Here is a 14,514-nt window from a genome sequence, read left to right on the forward strand (position 1 = left end):
AGGTCCTCTGCAAGAGCAGCAAGTTCTGTTTCCCACTGAGCAATCTCTCTAGCCCCACGAACTAGGTTTTAATAATATTGACTGTGTTTTTAATAAACATTATTTGGGGACTGGAGTGACGGCTTTGTGGTTTACAGCACTCACTTTCCCTTTCGAATTCCCTTAGTTCAATTCCCAGTACCTACATGGCAGCTCATAACTGTCTGTAACTCCAGTTCCATGGGATCTGGGCATCAGGTACACACGGTGCCCATCTATATAACATGCAGACAGAACATCATACACATTAAAAAAAATTTTTTTTAATTGTTTTCTGGTGCCGGGTGTGGTGGTACACTCCCTTAATCCCAGCTCTCAGGAGGCAGAGGCAGGCAGATCGCTGTGAGTTTGAGGCCAGCCTGGTCTACAAAGCGACTCCAGGACAGCCAAGGCTAACACAGAGAGACCCTGTCTTGAAAAAACAAAAAGAAAAAGAAAAATTATTTTCTGAGCAGGAATGTGGTGGCGCACGCCTTTAATTTTAGCACTCCAGTGGCAGAGGCAGGTGGATCTCTGAATTTGAGGCCAGCCTGGTCTACAGAATGAGTTCTAGGACAGCCAGAGATACACAAAGAAACCCTGTCTTGAAAAACCAAAAATTAAAAATACATATAAAAATATTTTTCGGACTGTTAAAGAAAGGCAAAAATAAGAAATTAACCTATTGTTAACATTGTATTACCTTTCAAGCATTCCCTATGCATATGCAACTATATATAATTATATATAGTATTACCATAGATCTATCATTTGTACAAAATTCTGCATGCGTCTTGTAAACTTGCGTTATAATTTATAGCAGCTGTGGTCGTCTTTTCATGTCCGCACGGTTCTATTACCCAGGCCTCCTTTGTGTGGCACCATAATTCCGGGCGGAGGTGGGGTCCAGAAGAGTAACAAAGATTAGAACCAAGACACTGTTGGTTACGTAATTCCTCCAACTGGGTCTAGGGCCACGATGCCTAATCAATACAGTGATATTTTTGGCAACAAATGTGAAATTCACAATCACTTGAGGATAGACAAAATGAACAGAAGGCTTTTTTCCACTTAGGGCTGCGCAGCCAAAACAGCCCTTTGGTTTTCCAAGCCTTTTAGAGTTCAGAATCGTACCGGGCATGGTGACCCAGTGTAGGGAATGCCCATGGATCGAAAAACAGGAAGGTGAATTCCTAGAACAGGGAGGGATGCAGGCCTAGGGGTGGGGGTGGAGGGTCAGCTGCAGCTTCCGGAGTTGTGAGGAAACGCACAGCCTAGGAGGAAGTCCTTGGCAGCTTAGAAGAGCTCTGGTACTGGGGCAAGATGCATCTGCCACCCACAACCCCTCCCCACCCCTCACCCCCGGCTCAAGTTCACATCACACCCACCCATCAAGCACAAAACCCCCACGGAAAAGCCTCTGCGGAGCTCCAAGAGGAAGAAAGCCTCACTCGACTTCCCGCTCCGAACCTGCAAAGGGTTTGCTATGGAGTGCTCGCGGATTCTCAGAAGCCCCGAGAGAGCACATTATGTTGTGAATAATTGACGAAAGCCCCTTTGGGCTCAAGTGCAGGGTGAATGGAAGGAACTGAGAGTTCTGAGTGGTGCAAGGCATTCTGGGAAGTGTGGGTTCTAATTGGCAGTTGGGCAGTTTAGCCACAAGTGGGGGCAGGGTGGGGTCGGTAGAGGAATGGGGCCACTGAGGCGGAAACAGAGAAGCTCTTTTTTTCTCACACACATCAATAAACCAGAGGAAGATGCACGCCAAAAGCCGTTACCAATTTCGCTCTGAGCTCAAAGGCTAAATTCAGACCCCCGTCAATCACTAAGAAAAGCGATTTTACTTTCTATGTTTCACTCACAAGTTACAAGCGCATGCCCTCCAAAGATACCATTGCCATCCCGAAGATGGGTGGTCAGATGGCGCTGTGTGCACCGCCCCCCCCGCACCCCATTCCCTCTCCTCTCAGTCCTCCCTCCTCCCCAAGCTCCCCTGTTTAAGACTCTTCTACCTGCCCTTCTCTTTGTCCTCCTAAGGATCCCACAAACGCTTGCCCCAAGCGTAGTGATCATTTCCAGTCTACTCCAGCTAGGTCTGTTTGCATAAAATGTCCCCCTAGTTCTTCCAGGACTCAGACTTCTGGTAACTACAATGGCCCAAATCCTAGCAGAGGCGCTCAAAACAAGATGCCGCGAACTTGGGAGAAACTGGTCCCTGCCAGCAGCTTCTCTGTAGAGCACTGATTCTCAACCCGTGGGTCGCGGCCCCCCTAGAGCTTCACCTAAGACCTCTGGAAAAACACAGATAGTTACATTGCAATTCATAACAGTAGCCAAATTACAGTTACGGTGTAACAATGAAAACTCTGTAAACTTTGTAAACCCTCGATGCATGCAGGTGGCTAGGCCCCACCTGAGGAGTTCCAAAGGCCAAAGGAGCTTCTTTAGGCCAGGCTCCACCCCCAAGACTGGTGTGTGTGTGTGTGTGTGTGTGTGTGTGTGTGTGTGTGTGTGTGTGTGTGTGTGTGTGTGTGTGTGTGTGTGTGTTTAGGTTTTATTTTTGGTTGTTGTTTTGTTTTTTGGTTTTTTGTTTTGTTGTTGTTGTTTGAACCAGCTGAACCAGTCATTCTCTGGCCCGAGGCAGGAGAATGGCCAGGCCCTCCCCTCCAAGGAAAAAAAAAAGCCCACCAATCCCTGAGTTTGTTTCAAAGAAGCCACATAATCCATTCAATCCCAGGGCACCCTGGAAAGCTCTGTCCACTAAGAAATCATCTATAAAGCCTGTGTTCTGTCCAGTTCTCTGGCCCCAGCTTCTAGCCCCAGCAGAGACAGTCACTCTCCTGGATTTTTCCCTCCCAATTAATCTCTTGTGGGAAGTTTGTTGTGCAGTTTGACTTTGTGGTAGTCCTTGGCTCCCGACCGTCAGGGTACCTTTCTGCTCAGAGCTGTAACACTTACAGGGGTCATCACAACATGAGGAACTGTATTAAAGGTGGCAGCCGTAGGGAGGTTGAGAACAGCTACCCTAGAGCAAGAGTGACTATTTAGAATTATGGGATCAAGGGTCAGTTAGCAGAGGGAAAGGACATAGAACTATGACAGCATACTCTTTTGTCGGCTTTTTACAGACTTTATTATTTTCAATTATGCATATATAGGGAGAGGCTGTTGCCTGTGAGGCATTGAGACCCAGCTTACAGGTGGATGTGAGCTGCTGGAATGGGTGCTGGGAACCAACTCCGGTCTTCTGGAAGAGCAGTACAAACTCTTTTTTTTTTTTTTTTTTTTTTAAGATTTATTTATTTATTATGTATACAGTGTTCTGCCTGCATGTACACCTGCGGACCAGGAGAGGGCATCAGATCACATTATAGATGGTCATGAGCCACCATGTGGTTGCTGGAAATTGAACTCAGGACCTTTAGAAGAACAGACAGTGTTCTTAGCCTCAGAGCCATCGCTCCAGCCCCAGTACAAACTCTTAAGGAGCAATCTTTGCAACCCATCAGCCTGCTTTCTTGTTCTTGACAGTACTGTGCCGACCCACAGGTGGTCCTGAGGGCCTCTCTGCATCACCATGAACTCCAAGAGATGTTCCTCAAAAGATGGTTCCTCTAGGTAGAACAGATTCACTCACACAAAGAATTCTTAGGTCATGGCACACACACACCTTGAAGAGGCAGAGGCAGGCAGATCTCTAAGTTATGAGGGCAGCCTGAACTACAGAGCTAGTTCTAGGACAGCCAGGGCTGTATAGAGAAACCCTGTCTCAAACAAACAAACAAAAAAACCACCACCAACAACAAGAAAGGTGTTCACATTCACCAGGGAAATACAAATCAAGACATGCCTTGTTACCCACTGAGGTAGCTAGAACGAAAAAGTCACAATATCAACAAGACATGGAGAGACCGGAACCTGACTCACTGTTGTGGGAGTGTGTGACAGACTCTACAGAAGCTTTGGGAAACACCCCAGGCTCCATTCTCGGGTGGCTAAGGTACATCCATGTCCACTGCGACATTCATGAAAATGGAAGCAAATCGTCATTGGCTGATCAGTGGATGAAACATGGAACAATCATCTCTCCGTTTCCTCAGGTGACTGACAAGGCATCAGTCTCCTGGGAAACTCAAGTTCCTCATATAAAATGGCGCTGTAGTGGCCAACATGATGGAAGGAAAGAACTGACCCCACGGACTGTCCTCTGACCTCGGTGCATGCATCGCGACAGACAGGCCCACATACAACTCACATATGCAATAGATAGAGAAGTGTAATTCAAAATTTTCAAATAGTGTTGTCTTTGCAAATAAACCTGTGAACATCTTCCCATGTACTTGGGATTGCTGTTACATGTATTGTTTATGTGTGTACACGCATGTGTTTATGCACGTTTGTAGGCCGGAAGACAACCCGCAAGAGTCAGTTGGCGCCTACAGTTTGGATCGTGGGGCACCAACTCATGTTGTCAGGCTTGGCAGCAGCCATCTTTCCCAATGGAGCCATCTTCCCAGCCCCTCCCATGTTCTTTAAATCATTTCCCTACTATTCTACTATCCCTAGTACACTGTAAGTGTGTAAACGGTGGTTGTGCCATATTCTTTAGGAATATGGCAAGAAAAAAAATCTAAGCTTAATCAATACATATGTAATTTTTATTAATTTTAGATTAGTGTATAACATAAAGGGTTTCATAACAGCATTTTTATGCATATGTATCATTATACTTTGTCAGGCATAATTTCTTTATTTTCTTTTGCTTTAGACACAATTTCTTTGTTTGTTTCTTTCTTTCTTCTTTGTTTGTTTTATTCTGTTTTGAGACAAGGTTTCTCTGTGTATCCCTGACTGTCCTGGGACTCACTCTGTAGATCAGGCTGGCCTCAAACTCAGAGATCTGCCTGCTTTTGCCTCCTGAGTGCTGAGATTAAGAGTGTGCACCACCACTGCCTGGATAGATAGTTTCTTAGCCCAGGCTGTCCTCAGACTTGCCATTCAGCTGAGAATGACTTTGAACATTCCTCCTGCCTGCATCTTTCCAAGCGCCAGGATTATAGGAGTGTGCCCATGCTAGTAAAGGCTTGGGGGAAAGAGGAAGCTTCGTACACAGCTAGTAGGGAGATACTCTGGTGCAGCCAGTGTGGAAACCAGTGTGGAGGTTCCTCAAAAGACTCAAAATAGAACTGCCAGCTATACCGCCACCCAGCTATACTGCCTCTGGGTATACTGTATTTTTCAGACTATAAGACACACCTGACCATAAGGCGCGCCCAGTTTTTAGAGCAGTAAAACAAGAAAAACAGGGCTGGAGAGATGGCTCAGAGGTTAAGAGCACTAACTGCTCTTCCAGAAGTACTGAGTTCAATTCCCAGCAACCACATGGTAGCAAGCAACCATCTACAATCTGATCTGATGCTCTGTTCTGTCCTGCAGGTGTACACACAGGCAGAGCACTCAATACATAATTAATAAATCTTAAAAAAAACAAAAACCAAAAAAACAAGAAAAACAGTAAAAACAGCAATTGGACCACAAGGTGCACCCTAATTTCCACCCAGCCACTTTTAAGGGGGAAAAGTGTGTCTTATGGTCTGAAAAATACTGTACATCCAAAGGAATCTAAGTCCAAACACCCCAGAGATACTGGCCCATCCATGCTTACTGCTGTCCTAGTAGCAATAGCCACCCCCCCCAAAAAAAGCTGGGAGGTGGTGGTGCAGGCCATTAATCCCAGCACTAGAGAGGCAGAAGCAGGAGGATCTTCATAAGTTTGAGGCCATCCTGGTCTACAAAGCATATCCAGGACAGCCAGGGGCTATTACTGGCCAAGGAAGCCATAGAGAACAAGCCAGTAAGCAGTCATCCTCCATGACTCGGCTTCAGTTCCTGCCTCCAGGTTCCTGTCCCCACGTTCCTGCCCAGACTTCCTTTCATGATGCTATAATATGAAATAAACTCTTGTTCCCAAAGTTACGTTTGGTCATGGTGTTTATCACAGCAACAGAAAGCAAAGTAAGACAGTCTCTTAAAGCAAAAATATTCCACAGCTATTGAGTTCTCCCTTTAGCATCTGCTCAGATGTCTTTAAGTGTTGTGCTTTGAAGGTTTTGATGCTATAGGTTTATTTAAAGTACAGTTATCTTTAGTCCTGTGTTGGAGATGGTTGCTAAGGATGTCGTTAATATGTCGATTACATTATTTTATGTTAGTAAAGTAGATATTTTAGTGTGATAATATTGAATGAGAATGATAAGTATATAAGTTAGTATAATTTAATTATATAAATTGATTACACATTATTATAGATCAGAAAATCCAGGACGTTTATTGTTTGTTTGTTTTGAGACAGAGTTGCTCTGTGTATCCCTGACTGTCTTGGAACTCACTTCATAGACCAGGCTGGCCTAGAACTCAGAGATCCACCTGCCTCTGCCTCCCGGGGGCTGGGTATTCTTTATTAAGAAGAAAAGGACACTTATCCCTTTGGGAAGAAGTTATTCTCATCTTCCCTTTGAGAAGAGGGGATTCTGTTCTTACAGTTGGGGTCTAAATACTCCTTATTTGCTGGGCGTTTGGAGGATGACAGCATCCAGGTTCCTTTATTGTTCAGGGAAGCATTTCATTATGTAGTCTCAAGAAACAGAGCCACGCCGCTAAGAAATTAGAGAATTTCAGTGTGGTCTTATAGTCCAGGCTCTGTCCCTGACTGTGAGTTGCGTAGATGCCGGAGCTTGCTGTGTGAGGATGCTACCAGATGCAGCAGAGACCTCTGACATCTCCCGAGGGTGACAGCCATGTCAGAGGCGGTATTCAGCAGCCACAGTGATAAAGACCTCCAAGCTGCTCCCTTGGTGTGAAGACAAGGTGGTGCTCCCAGCTGCCCACATCTCCCTGAAGTCTCCCATCTCCTCATCTGGATCCCAAGCTTTCATACTAGCATCTACCCACTGTCCTCCCTTAATGTCCTCTCTGGCTGCTGTAGCCAGCCCTCTTCCACTGCTTGGAATCTTGAACAACTACAGGTTGGTTCAGAAGAGAGACAGGAAGGAAGGCAGTACCAGGGTCTGGAAATTAAAATAAGCTTCTTGGGCTGGAGAGATGGCTCAGAGGTAAAGAGCACTGGCTGTTCTTCCAAAGGTCCTGAGTTCAATTCCCAGCAACCACATGGTGGCCCACAACTATCTATAATGAGATCTGGTGCCCTTTTCTAGTGTGCAGGTGTACATGCACTATATACATAATAAATACATCTTTAAAAATAAAATAAGCTTGTTCCTGAAGTAACTGGACATTAGGGAGAGGTGCCGGCCTGCCAGGAGTAAAACCACACTGTCTGCAGCTCTGTGGATGCCCTGGGACCCGAGGGAAAACAGCACTGCAATTCAATTAGCAAACATCAAAAAGGACAGTCAACTGCTCCAGGGGAAACCAAGCCCCTTGAGAGGATAAGAGAATTCCCCTTCACAGGAGTCACATCTGCCATACTTGGCTGTTTCCCTGGGGGAAGCATTGGGGCAAATGAGGCCTGGAAACATCTAAAAACTCAATATTACCCCAAACCGAACAGGAATGTAGGAAGGACTGACATAACGGAATAAACTCATAATCGATTCTGGAGCAGGCACAATTGTAGTCATTCTGAAATTACAACTCTATATCGCTGTAACACTGAACGTGATCGTTGGATGTGTTTATTTGTTTTTCAAGACAAGGTCTCTCTGTGTTAGCCTTGGCTGTCCTGGAGTCACTTTGTAGACTAGGCTGGCTTCAAACTCACAGCGATCCTCTTGCCTCTGCCTCCCAAGTACTGGGATTAAAGGCATGTGCCACCACGCCCAGCTTGATCATTCGAATTATTAGTAAGAAAACACAATTGAGTTTATAATAGTCTGCAGATTCGGTTTGATAATAGTAAATTCTAGTGAAATATTTTCCACCTCAAAGTCATCTAGAAACCACATAGACTCATTGAAAATAATTAACAGAAAGTTGGTTGGGGGAAATGGTGGGTTTGTATCGACTTTGTTATTTTGGTCCCCCGCAGGACGGCTCCCTGCAGGACTGTCTGTCCCTGTCCCCATTGGCCCCTCTTGTCAGTCCACACCACAAGGCAGTGGACAGTAGAACCCACTTCACAGAATTGTTAAGAAAATGAGGTGCTGCCGCAGTCTGCCCTTGTAACTCAGGGGCCACATGAAGTCAAATGTGCTCTGAGTTGCTACTGAAATAAAAGCCCATGCACATATGCGTACATACACACTCACATATATACATACACACACACATAGATACACACATACATACACACACACATAGATACACACACACACATACATACACACACATAGATACACACATACATACACACACACATAGATACACACACACACACATACACACACATAGATACACACATACATACACACACATAGATACACACACACACATACACACACATACATAGATACACACACACATACATACATACATACATACATACATACGTACATACATAACACACACAAACCATAATTTAAAAACAAAGAAACCACCGAGTAGCCGGTCATGGTGGCGCACACCTTTAATCGCAGCACTCAGGGAGGCAGAGGCAGGCACATTGCTGTGAGTTTGAGGCCAGCCTGGTCTACACAATGAGTTTGAGGACAGCTAGAGTTAAAAAACAAAAACAACAAGAACAAAAAAAGTCTCAAAAAAAACCACAAAGAAACCTAACGGTGTAGCATCCCACAAACACCTACATTTGCAGAGGAAAATACATGACCTTATAGAGGCGTATCCACAGGCACCGGCCTTTTCCTTTGGAACTTCCTGCTAATTCAGTCCCTAGAGGTATGTACAGTGTGGCGGCATGGCGCTCTGCTGGCCTCAGCATGAGCTGACAGGATGAAAACTCCTGGACAGTGACCACAGAACTCATGTGAGGAACAGAATGGGGACCAGGTCACAAGGGTGGAAAGCTAAGGATGCTGAGGAACGGTGATGCATGCCTGTGATTCTAGCACGTGGGAGGCCGAGGGAAGACGATTATGCAGTAAAGCTGGCCTGCAGTTCTCTTATGCTGTCTTCCAACACTGGAACAGTCCAGGCAATCAGCTCACCAGCACCATGGGAAAGCGCTGCCCTCCTCTCCAGGGTGCTCGAGCCTTCCTTACCCTACACAAACTAACTGGTGAATGAGAGGGCGTGGTTGCTGGGTGCTAATATATATAGAGAGAGGTTAATTGTTTTTGTTGTTGTTTTATTTGTTTTTTGTTATTGTTGGAAGTTAATTACATAAGTAGCTTCTAAGCCAAAATAATAATAATAATAATAACATTTCATAAAAGAACAATCTGTTGGGTCAAAATGGAGCTTGATAAAAATGGAGGAGGAAGAAGAAGAGGAGGAAGAGAAGGAGGATGAGGAAAAAAGACAAGAAAATCAAGGGTGGAAGGAGAAACACCAGGAGGAGGCTTCAGGGATGGTTAATAGAGATCATGGAACCAGAGTTCGCACCACAAGCCCCTCCAACCTCCCCATGGCAAAAGGGACGGGGACCAAGTCTCTCCTTGAGGACAAAAGTGACAAGAATCAACATGTCTAGCCCCTCCACTGGTGTTGGGGTGGGGAACCCCGTGCCTCTGAGGTGCATAGAAGCTTTATTAACTCTCCATTTAGATCTGGACTGCATGAACACAAGGCTTATGGCTCTTGGGGTTAAGTTTCGTCCAGTTTTGAAAACAGCAGTGTCTGCCTCCTTAGACAACACCTGTGGACTAATCCGTGCACACCCTCCCCATCCCCACACTTGGTAAGATCCCTGGAGTCCACACAGTGACCCCACAGCAATCTGTTGTAGTATTTTTTCCCCATCTCGGGGTCACTTTTCCTCTAGGCAGCTCAGTTCTCAGAACCGTCCCTTTGACAAAGAAAAAGGAAGCCAAGTACATCTTTGTGGGGTTCTGCTTTCAGTCACCACCAACAGGACAGTACTGACCACAAGCTGCCTGGTCCTTTCTTGCCTTATAAAACCCCCAAGGAGGCCACCTTCCCATGTGGCTTTCACTTTCCCAGAGGACTAATTCGCTCCTTCCCTCGCCTTCCTCTGTGGTTGCTCTTCCTTGCCCGATGTGGCCTCACTTTCTTCCACAGAGAAACGCCTGGAACCAGGAGCCTACTTTGAGCCCTTTCCTTTGGAAACCTCACAGGCCAAGGGGATGATCTTAAGGTGTTACTGGGTGCAGCTCTGTGGCAGAGCAACTGCTTAGATTGTGCAAGGCCTTGGGTTCAGTCTCTAGTAGACACACACACACACACACACACACACATACACACAGAGAGAGAGAGAGAGAGAGAGAGAGAGAGAGAGATGAAAATCTTTAGCTTTCTCCCAATGTGGCATTTTCTCAAGCTATATTCTTTCTTTCTCTTAATTTTAAAAAGATGTTATTTATTTTACGTGTATTAGTGTGTGCCAGAGTCAATCTATATAGGTGGACCCCACGCATGCTGGTGCCTGCAGAGCCAGAAAAGGGTGATGGATTCCCTGAAGTTACTGACGGCTGTGAGCCGCCATGTGGGTGCTGGGAACTGAACCCAGGTTCTCTGCAAGAACAGAACGTTCTCTCAGCTAATGTTAGGCCTTCTCTCTGACCCCTAATTTAAATCTGTTTGTTTTCTGAGACAAGGTCTTACATAGCACAGTTTGGCAATACCCTGTAGCCAGGGTAGCTTGGACTTTTGATCTCCTTGCCTCCTTTGCCAAAATTCTAGCACAGACATCTGTCATACCATCTCTGACATCATAATGTCACACACTTGAAGGCACAGCTGCTTTCTCCCAAGCTCCCTGTCACTTCCACTGTGCCACCTCCTTCTGGCTAAATTAAGGTGCAGAGTGGCAGTTCCCCTTATTTCTTCCTCGGGCTCTCTGGACGATGACACTGTCTGTCAGCATAAATAATCGCTGACATCTCCTGAGTGCTTGCTGTGTGAGTGGCATCTTTCCCACAGGATGTGGAGGCATGGGGAAGCCAAGCACCTTTGCTCTTGTTCACCAGTTGGCAGGTGAGGGAGCCCTGACATTGCAGTCAGGTTCCAACTCCAGAGCCCAACACAGGCTCCTGTGGCTGAGTTCCCAGCAGAGTCTGGATAGACTATTGGGGAGGGGGTGTCTCTGCAAACACCAGGTCAGCTGAGTGATGACCCACGTGAGGCAAGAAGGCAATCTGGTTCAACATGACTCAGTAGCAGGTGTTGGTTCAAACTTCCAGAGCCTGACACCAGGCAGTTTATTTTAGACACAATGTGAGTACATCACAATTTGGAAAGCAGTTTCCTGGTAATAACTAACTCAGTCTCATGTGAACAGCAAAGACATGATTAGATTGGAACTCTTTTTTTTTTTTTTTTTTTTTTTTTTTTGAGACAAGGTTTCTCTGTATAGTCTTGGATGTCCTGGGCTCACTTTGTAGACCAACCCGGCCTCAAACTCAGAGATCTGCCTGCCTCTGCCTCCCGAGTGCTGGGATTAAAGGCGTGTGCCACCACACCCAGCTTAGATTGGAACACTTTTCAAAGTACACGTGATATCTCTTATAAAGATGGGTTCCATTGACTGAGAAATGATGCTCAAAGGTCCAGGGAGGAAGGGCCTGGGTTATACATAAGAGCCTGGGAGAGTCAGATGTGGGCTGGCCCTACAGATAGCACAGAACACCAGGCTATTAACTACATCCATTGCCGGCCTTCTGGGCAGCAAACAGGTCTTCAAAGGGAGAGACAACCCTGCCTGTTTAACATTCCTGGTGCTTATCTCTGAGCACAAGGACCTTGTGCCCTTTACAGTACCTAACAGTGCTGTACCCAGATTGCAAGAACCGCAAAAAAAGACCACCAGGACTTGATACTGCTGAAATACACACGAGGACCTTTAATTTTTTGACTTGAGCCAGTCTCTGACTGTCACCAACACAGTGGTATCTAGAAAGAGCCCTGAACTCTGAGGTGAGGGTAAAATTACAGGTTCCTATCCCTCCAGCACTCCAAAGCAGGGGGTTCCTAGCCTGGCGATCATCTATTGGTTGAGTAACATAAAGAGGTGTCTAAAGGTGGCAGGCTACAGAAAAAGGCTCAAGACCTCCCATGGCTTAGCTTGCTTTCTTCTCTTTGTTCACTACTTTGTCCAGGGAAGTGTCTGGTTTCCTATTAACCCTGTCTCCGGTGGGCCAGAAGGAATGTGGCCATAAAACTGGGCCTCTTAGCAGCTATATCTTCGGTGGGACCCCTTGGGTCAGTCACTAAGCAATCCTATCTCTGGTGGGGCTCTTCTTTGAAGTTGTGAGCCCTAATCTCCTTACAGCTGTGTTTCTACCTTGTAAGTCTGTTTCTTCAAGGGACTTTATGACCCTGAGATAGGTGCCGAGGCCATACATGGTTCCGGTGGCCCACCAGAGCCCAACACAGGTGGCCATCAGGGTAGGTTGCTAGGGAACGGTATTGTGTTAGCCCAGGAGGGAATGCAGCCCCAGTTACTCCCTGGGCCTGCCGAACTTGTTTTTTGAGACAGGGTTCTCTGTGTAGCCTTGGCCATCCCGGGCTCGCTTTGTAGACCAGGCTGGCCTTGAACTCACAGTGATCCACCTTCCTCTGCCTCCAGAGTGCGTGAGCCACCACGCCCGGCGTTCTTTTGTTATAATTTAAAAGATGTTCAAAGTTGGAAGGAATTTAAGAGATCATTTTGCTTGACTTTTTTATTTACAGAGAAGAAAATTCACTCCACCCCTCCACCCCTCCACATTTCCACCCCTCCACCCCTCTACACCTCCATCCCTCCACCCCTCCACCTCCACCTCTCCACACCTCCACCCTCCACCCTCCATCCCTCCACCCCTCCACCCCTCCACCTCTCCACACCTCCACCTCTCCACACCTCTACCCCTCCACCTCTCCACCCCTTCATCCCTCCACCTCTCCACACCTCCACCCCTCCACCTCTCCACCCCTTCATCCCTCCACTTCTCCACACCTCCATCCCTCCCCCTTCCACCTCTCCACACCTCCACCTCTCCACCCCTCCACCCCTCCACCTCTCCAGCCCTCCACCTCTCCACCCCTCCACCTCTCCACACCTCCACCCCTCCACCTCTCCACCCCTTCATCCCTCCACTTCTCTACACCTCTACCCCTCTACCCCTCCACCCTTGCACCTCTCCACCCCTCCACACCTCCACCTCTCCACGCCTCCGCAGAAGAACCTTAAGTCTTGGATCAGAGTTTAGGAGAGAACACGTTGGAGATGAGTGTAGATATTTTGAATATAGATTAATTATCTGTGGTAGAAGGTTGCAGGTAATCTTGTTTACTTACACGTGTCTGTTCAAGGTGAGCTGGCATTCTTAATGCTTTACATGCCTGTGCTGAAAAACTGAAGAGAGGAGTGGAGTATTATGATGCCTTTAAACAGACTTCTAAAGTGTCAACAAAAAGCAAGGAACCGAGTGTGGTGGCACACACCTCTTATTCCCAGCGCTCTGGAGGCTGAGGCAGGGGATCTCAGTCCCACGTTCGCTACATGGTGTGGATCCCAGGTCAGCTTCAGCTACAAGGAGACCATCACAAACAAACAAATGGGTATTAAGGTGCCCCATGGGCCACCTGCCCTACGGGAGAAAGGTTAAACTACCGCACAGACCCCAGAGAGGAAAGCCTAACACAGCTTTGTTCTCATTTCCTTCCTGCTTAGCCCGACACCCTTTTGGGTTTGTTAAGTTTCTGAGAAACTCTTGCCTTCAAGAGGCATCTCCGGGGGTGATGGGGGGAAGGTGATCTGAGTCTCCAGGGCTGTCCCACGAGGCAGTGGGGGTCCAGCTGAGCCACTGCAGGACAACAAAAGGCCAAAGGCTCTTCTGGGGAATCCATCTCTGGAAACACCAACTGCTGTGAGAAGTGGGGTCAGGACCGACTTGGAGCAAGGAGGAGGCTTTGATGACCCCCCCTGATGCCCTTTGCAGCCACAGATGCCAGCCTCTAGGTGGTTAAAAAAATATGTGGAGATGCCAAAAAGGATGCAGGCACTGGACCTGGTGGGCGCCCGGAACCAATTCCCTGCTTTCTGTTTTCCCTGGAGGGCCCCAGCTCCTCTCTGCCTGCTTCTGTCAATTTCCTTCAGCGCCTGATTTCCCTTGATAAGGAAGCGGGGAGGGAAAGCCCCATCAGGCACTACAGGGAACAGTGATGGCTCTGAAGCCAAAGCAGGTGCTTGCTCGTGCGCTTGCTCATGCTAGCTCGATTGCTGGAAGGAATGTCAGCACTTCCTGCCAGATCACAGTCCACACGGACTGCAGGGGGATTTAATGGGGGCGAGAAACTACCAGCCTAATTAAAGCAAGGGTTGTTTTGAACGCTGCAAATATAGCGTGTAAAGTGGACAAAGAACCCCGGCCAGCAGATTTCCGAGTTCCAGAGAGGAGAGAAGAATGCTGTCAGGTCAAC

Source organism: Acomys russatus, chromosome 8 (genome assembly GCF_903995435.1).
Source record: "Acomys russatus chromosome 8, mAcoRus1.1, whole genome shotgun sequence".
NCBI lineage: Eukaryota > Metazoa > Chordata > Mammalia > Rodentia > Muridae > Acomys > Acomys russatus.